Source organism: Heterodontus francisci, unplaced genomic scaffold, assembly GCF_036365525.1.
Source record: "Heterodontus francisci isolate sHetFra1 unplaced genomic scaffold, sHetFra1.hap1 HAP1_SCAFFOLD_776, whole genome shotgun sequence".
NCBI classification, from domain to species: Eukaryota; Metazoa; Chordata; class Chondrichthyes; order Heterodontiformes; family Heterodontidae; genus Heterodontus; species Heterodontus francisci.
In genome coordinates this window covers 265,001-272,500 of record NW_027142102.1, presented here as the reverse complement: position 1 = coordinate 272,500, position 7,500 = coordinate 265,001, and positions in this window count along the sequence as shown.

Below are 7,500 nucleotides of genomic sequence, written 5' to 3'. Positions count from 1 at the left end.
GATCGGCACCGGGCGGGGCTCTACGGAAAGAGGGGACCCTCCCGCGTCGAGTGCCGGCGCACCGACCCCGCAGGCTGACCGGGAAGGTGAAGACTCACCCCGCTGAATGCCCGGCCCCGGGTACCCTCCGGCTCCGGGGCCATAACTTCGGGGAGGGAGGTCCGATCCCCGCGCGGTCGACGGCAGGCGGTAGGGCTCGGAGGGGCGCGGCCTGGTCCGCGAGTGCCCCGGCGCCGCCCCTCTGCCCGTCCGAGGGACAGTAGGAAATGGCCATACCGCTTTCCGGCCGATTGCCGCCGGACGTCCGGCCGCATTCGCTCGGTCTGCGCGGCCGGCGGTAGCCGGGGGCGAGGGGCATCGGGCGGTGGCGGAACCAGGCCGGCCCGACCGCTGGGGGCCGCCCGGGCGACGTTTGAATCTGTCGGGTCGGACCGCCGAATCCCGCGGGATTTCGGGATCGAATCTGCGGGTGGAATCGGCACCTCGTCCCGCTGTCCGGTTCCCCCCCGGTCGACTGCAACGGGTTTCCGAGGCCCGTCGGTCAGGCGCGGTTCGCTCCGCAATCCGCCGGCCGATCGGCACCGGGCGGGGCTCTACGGAAAGAGGGGACCCTCCGGCGTCGAGTGCCGGCGCACCGACCCCGCAGGCTGACCGGGAAGGTGAAGACTCACCCCGCTGAATGCCCGGCCCCGGGCACCCTCCGGCGCCGGGGCCATAACTTCGGGGAGGGAGGTCCGAGCTCCGCGCGGTCGACGGCAGGTGAAAGGGGCCGGTGCGCCGCGGAAGGCGACAGCAGTCCCGTCAGGCTGCACCTCTGCTCGGGCGAACGGCGTCAGGAAAAGGGGAGAGCACTTCCCCACCGATAGCTCCGGAACGCCCGGACCCATTGGCCCGCGGCACCGGTGGCTGCTAGAGGGCCTCCGGCGCCGTCAGCCGGGGTACGTCCCAGGCCGGCCGGACGGCGGGCAGCCGGAGGCAACGGCCTGGAACGGAGCCAGACTTGAGTCGTTCCGTGTGCCGTGGGCAAAAAGGCAGGGCTGCGGGTCAGCGCAGTTTGGCAAACCTAGCCGCAAGTGCGGGAAGGGCGGAGGAGCACACGGACGCCGCCTTCCCAAACTGAGCCCAAAGTGCCCAGGCATGCCCCCTTGATCTCGCCTAATCAGTGAGCCCAAAATAATTTCAGAGTGTGGAAACCTCATCCAAAAAGGTCGAAAAGAACGGCCAGAGATCAAGTCCGAAAGGGGAAATCAGTAACAAGCAAGCAGAGTAATCATTAACCAAAAAGCGCAAAATTATGTTAAAAGTGTGAAATCATTAACCAAAAACTCGAAAATAATGTCCAGAGACCAAGTCCGAAAGTACAAATAATTAACCAGTAAGCAGAGTCATCATTAACCAAAAATCGCAAAAGTAAGTAAAAAGTGTGAAATCATTAACCAAAAATCGCAAAAGTAAGTAAAAAGTGTGAAATCATTAACCAAAAACTCGAAAATAATCTCCAGAGACTAAGTCCGAAAGGGCAAATGGTTAACCAGTAAGCAGAGTAATCATTAACCAAAAATCGCAAAAATATGTTAAAAGTGTGAAATCATTAACCAAAAACTCGAAAATAATGTGCAGAGACTAAGTCCGAAAGGGCAAATGGTTAACCAGTAAGCAGAGTAATCATTAACCAAAAATCGCAAAAGTAAGTAAAAAGTATGAAATCATTAACCAAAAATCGCAAAAGTAAGTAAAAAGTGTGAAATCATTAACCAAAAACTCGAAAACAATCTCCAGAGACTAAGTCCGAAAGGGCAAATGGTTAACCAGTAAGCAGAGTAATCATTAACCAAAAATCGCAAAAGTAAGTAAAAAGTGTGAAATCATTAACCAAAAATCGCAAAAGTAAGTAAAAAGTGTGAAATCATTAACCAAAAACTCGAAAATAATCTCCAGAGACTAAGTCCGAAAGGGCAAATGGTTAACCAGTAAGCAGAGTCATCATTAACCAAAAATCGCAAAAGTAAGTAAAAAGTGTGAAATCATTAACCAAAAATCGCAAAAGTAAGTAAAAAGTGTGAAATCATTAACCAAAAACTCGAAAATAATCTCCAGAGACTAAGTCCGAAAGGGCAAATGGTTAACCAGTAAGCAGAGTAATCATTAACCAAAAATCGCAAAAGTAAGTAAAAAGTGTGAAATCATTAACCAAAAATCGCAAAAGTAAGTAAAAAGTGTGAAATCATTAACCAAAAACTCGAAAATAATGTCCAGAGACTAAGTCCAAAAGGGCAAATGGTTAACCAGTAAGCAGAGTAATCATTAACCAAAAAGCGCAAAAATATGTTAAAAGTGTGAAATCATTAACCAAAAACTCGAAAATAATGTGCAGAGACTAAGTCCGAAAGGGCAAATGGTTAACCAGTAAGCAGAGTAATCATTAACCAAAAATCGCAAAAGTAAGTAAAAAGTGTGAAATCATTAACCAAAAACTCGAAAATAATCTCCAGAGACTAAGTCCGAAAGGGCAAATGGTTAACCAGTAAGCAGAGTAATCATTAACCAAAAATCGCAAAAGTAAGTAAAAAGTGTGAAATCATTAACCAAAAACTCGAAAATAATGTCCAGAGACCAAGTCCGAAAGGGCAAATGGTTAACCAGTAAGCAGAGTAATCATTAACCAAAAATCGCAAAAGTAAGTAAAAAGTGTGAAATCATTAACCAAAAATCGCAAAAGTAAGTAAAAAGTGTGAAATCATTAACCAAAAAGTCGAAAATAATCTCCAGAGACTAAGTCCGAAAGGGCAAATGGTTAACCAGTAAGCAGAGTAATCATTAACCAAAAATCGCAAAAGTAAGTAAAAAGTGTGAAATCATTAACCAAAAATCGCAAAAGTAAGTAAAAAGTGTGAAATCATTAACCAAAAAGTCGAAAATAATCTCCAGAGACTAAGTCCAAAAGGGCAAATGGTTAACCAGTAAGCAGAGTAATCATTAACCAAAAATCGCAAAAGTAAGTAAAAAGTGTGAAATCATTAACCAAAAACTCGAAAATAATCTCCAGAGACTAAGTCCGAAAGGGCAAATGGTTAACCAGTAAGCAGAGTAATCATTAACCAAAAGGCGCAAAAGTAAGTAAAAAGTATGAAATCAGTAACCAAAAAGCGCAAAAATATGTTAAAAGTGTGAAATCATTAACCAAAAAGTCGAAAATAATCTCCAGAGACTAAGTCCGAAAGGGCAAATGGTTAACCAGTAAGCAGAGTAATCATTAACCAAAAATCGCAAAAATATGTTAAAAGTGTGAAATCATTAACCAAAAACTCGAAAATAATGTGCAGAGACTAAGTCCGAAAGGGCAAATGGTTAACCAGTAAGCAGAGTAATCATTAACCAAAAAGGGCAAAAGTAAGTAAAAAGTATGAAATCATTAACCAAAAAGCACAAAATTAAGTTAAAAGTGTGAAATCATTAACCAAAAAGTCGAAAATAATGTCCAGAGACCAAGTCCGAAAGGGCAAATGGTTAACCAGTAAGCAGAGTAATCATGAACCAAAAATCGCAAAAGTAAGTAAAAAGTATGAAATCATTAACCAAAAAGGGCAAAAGTAAGTAAAAAGTATGAAATCATTAACCAAAAATCGCAAAAGTAAGTAAAAAGTATGAAATCATTAACCAAAAATCGCAAAAGTAAGTAAAAAGTATGAAATCATTAACCAAAAAGCACAAAATTAAGTTAAAAGTGTGAAATCATTAACCAAAATGTCGAAAACAATGTCCAGAGACTAAGTCCGAAAGGGCAAATGGTTAACCAGTAAGCAGAGTAATCATTAACCAAAAATCGCAAAAGTAAGTAAAAAGTGTGAAATCATTAACCAAAAACCCGAAAATAATGTCCAGAGACTAAGTCCGAAAGGGCAAATGGTTAACCAGTAAGCAGAGTAATCATTAACCAAAAATCGCAAAAGTAAGTAAAAAGTGTGAAATCATTAACCAAAAACTCGAAAATAATGTCCAGAGACTAAGTCCGAAAGGGCAAATGGTTAACCAGTAAGCAGAGTAATCATTAACCAAAAGGCGCAAAAGTAAGTAAAAAGTATGAAATCAGTAACCAAAAAGCGCAAAAATATGTTAAAAGTGTGAAATCATTAACCAAAAACTCGAAAATAATGTGCAGAGACTAAGTCCGAAAGGGCAAATAATTAACCAGTAAGCAGAGTAATCATTAACCAAAAAGCGCAAAAATATGTTAAAAGTGTGAAATCATTAACCAAAAACTCGAAAATAATGTCCAGAGACTAAGTTCGAAAGGGCAAATGGTTAACCAGTAAGCAGAGTAATCATTAACCAAAAATCGCAAAAGTAAGTAAAAAGTGTGAAATCATTAACCAAAAAGCACAAAATTAAGTTAAAAGTGTGAAATCATTAACCAAAAAGTCGAAAATAATCTCCAGAGACTAAGTCCGAAAGGGCAAATGGTTAACCAGTAAGCAGAGTAATCATTAACCAAAAATCGCAAAAATATGTTAAAAGTGTGAAATCATTAACCAAAAACTCGAAAATAATGTGCAGAGACTAAGTCCGAAAGGGCAAATGGTTAACCAGTAAGCAGAGTAATCATTAACCAAAAAGGGCAAAAGTAAGTAAAAAGTATGAAATCATTAACCAAAAAGCACAAAATTAAGTTAAAAGTGTGAAATCATTAACCAAAAAGTCGAAAATAATGTCCAGAGACCAAGTCCGAAAGGGCAAATGGTTAACCAGTAAGCAGAGTAATCATGAACCAAAAATCGCAAAAGTAAGTAAAAAGTATGAAATCATTAACCAAAAAGGGCAAAAGTAAGTAAAAAGTATGAAATCATTAACCAAAAATCGCAAAAGTAAGTAAAAAGTATGAAATCATTAACCAAAAATCGCAAAAGTAAGTAAAAAGTATGAAATCATTAACCAAAAAGCACAAAATTAAGTTAAAAGTGTGAAATCATTAACCAAAATGTCGAAAACAATGTCCAGAGACTAAGTCCGAAAGGGCAAATGGTTAACCAGTAAGCAGAGTAATCATTAACCAAAAATCGCAAAAGTAAGTAAAAAGTGTGAAATCATTAACCAAAAACCCGAAAATAATGTCCAGAGACTAAGTCCGAAAGGGCAAATGGTTAACCAGTAAGCAGAGTAATCATTAACCAAAAATCGCAAAAGTAAGTAAAAAGTGTGAAATCATTAACCAAAAACTCGAAAATAATGTCCAGAGACTAAGTCCGAAAGGGCAAATGGTTAACCAGTAAGCAGAGTAATCATTAACCAAAAGGCGCAAAAGTAAGTAAAAAGTATGAAATCAGTAACCAAAAAGCGCAAAAATATGTTAAAAGTGTGAAATCATTAACCAAAAACTCGAAAATAATGTGCAGAGACTAAGTCCGAAAGGGCAAATAATTAACCAGTAAGCAGAGTAATCATTAACCAAAAAGCGCAAAAATATGTTAAAAGTGTGAAATCATTAACCAAAAACTCGAAAATAATGTCCAGAGACTAAGTTCGAAAGGGCAAATGGTTAACCAGTAAGCAGAGTAATCATTAACCAAAAATCGCAAAAGTAAGTAAAAAGTGTGAAATCATTAACCAAAAAGCACAAAATTAAGTTAAAAGTGTGAAATCATTAACCAAAAAGTCGAAAATAATCTCCAGAGACTAAGTCCGAAAGGGCAAATGGTTAACCAGTAAGCAGAGTAATCATTAACCAAAAAGCGCAAAAATATGTTAAAAGTGTGAAATCATTAACCAAAAACTCGAAAATAATGTGCAGAGACTAAGTCCGAAAGGGCAAATAATTAACCAGTAAGCAGAGTAATCATTAACCAAAAAGCGCAAAAATATGTAAAAAGTGTGAAATCAGTAACCAAAAAGCGCAAAAGTAAGTAAAAAGTGTGAAATCATTAACCAAAAACTCGAAAATAATCTCCAGAGACTAAGTCCGAAAGGGCAAATGGTTAACCAGTAAGCAGAGTAATCATTAACCAAAAAGCGCAAAAATATGTTAAAAGTGTGAAATCATTAACCAAAAACTCGAAAATAATGTGCAGAGACTAAGTCCGAAAGGGCAAATAATTAACCAGTAAGCAGAGTAATCATTAACCAAAAAGCGCAAAAATATGTAAAAAGTGTGAAATCAGTAACCAAAAAGCGCAAAAGTAAGTAAAAAGTGTGAAATCATTAACCAAAAAGTCGAAAATAATCTCCAGAGACTAAGTCCGAAAGGGCAAATGGTTAACCAGTAAGCAGAGTAATCATTAACCAAAAAGCGCAAAAATATGTTAAAAGTGTGAAATCATTAACCAAAAACTCGAAAATAATGTCCAGAGACTAAGTCCGAAAGGGCAAATGGTTAACCAGTAAGCAGAGTAATCATTAACCAAAAATCGCAAAAGTAAGTAAAAAGTGTGAAATCATTAACCAAAAAGCACAAAATTAAGTTAAAAGTGTGAAATCATTAACCAAAAAGTCGAAAATAATCTCCAGAGACTAAGTCCGAAAGGGCAAATGGTTAACCAGTAAGCAGAGTAATCATTAACCAAAAAGCGCAAAAATATGTTAAAAGTGTGAAATCATTAACCAAAAATCGCAAAAGTAAGTAAAAAGTGTGAAATCATTAACCAAAAAGTCGAAAATAATGTCCAGAGACTAAGTCCGAAAGGGCAAATGGTTAACCAGTAAGCAGAGTAATCATTAACCAAAAAGCGCAAAAATATGTTAAAAGTGTGAAATCATTAACCAAAAACTCGAAAATAATGTCCAGAGACTAAGTCCGAAAGGGCAAATGGTTAACCAGTAAGCAGAGTAATCATTAACCAAAAAGGGCAAAAGTAAGTAAAAAGTATGAAATCATTAACCAAAAAGTCGAAAATAATGCCCAGAGACTAAGTCCGAAAGGGCAAATGGTTAACCAGAAAATCCGTCGAATAATGTCCAGAGACTAAGTCCGAAAGGGCAAATGGTTAACCAGTGGAAGGGCGATCAAGCGGAAAAATTTGCCCCGGTTACCCGGGATGGAGTTCCAGAGGTCCGGCCAGAGTTGTCAAATTCGTCCCGCTGATCGGACGCTTGTCATTCGGGTGGCTGGGGGTTGGCGGGGTATCTGCACAGTAGTAGGAGGTGGCAAGTCGGGACTTGGACGTTTATTCCAAGAGTCCACCCGAGCCTCCAGGTCTGCAGAGACCGACCCTAGCTGCCGCCCAACCGACTTTTAAGCCTTTTTCGGATGGGGATTTTTTCCCATTTTCGTCCATTTTTCGGGTTTTCTGTCGGGCTTAATAGGCGGCAGCCTGACCCCCGGCCGAGGCGGGGGGCGCACTCTCCCTTGCGTAAGGGTCCGGATTTGCCCCGGAAAGTGCCCCCGACGGCCTCCCGACCCGGGTGCCTGCAGGGCGGGGGAAAGGGTAGTCCCAGCCGCAGGAAATCATTAACCAAAAGACTTAGCCGTCGGGGCAGAGGCTAAGACCCGGGCTGGTGAAATCATTAACC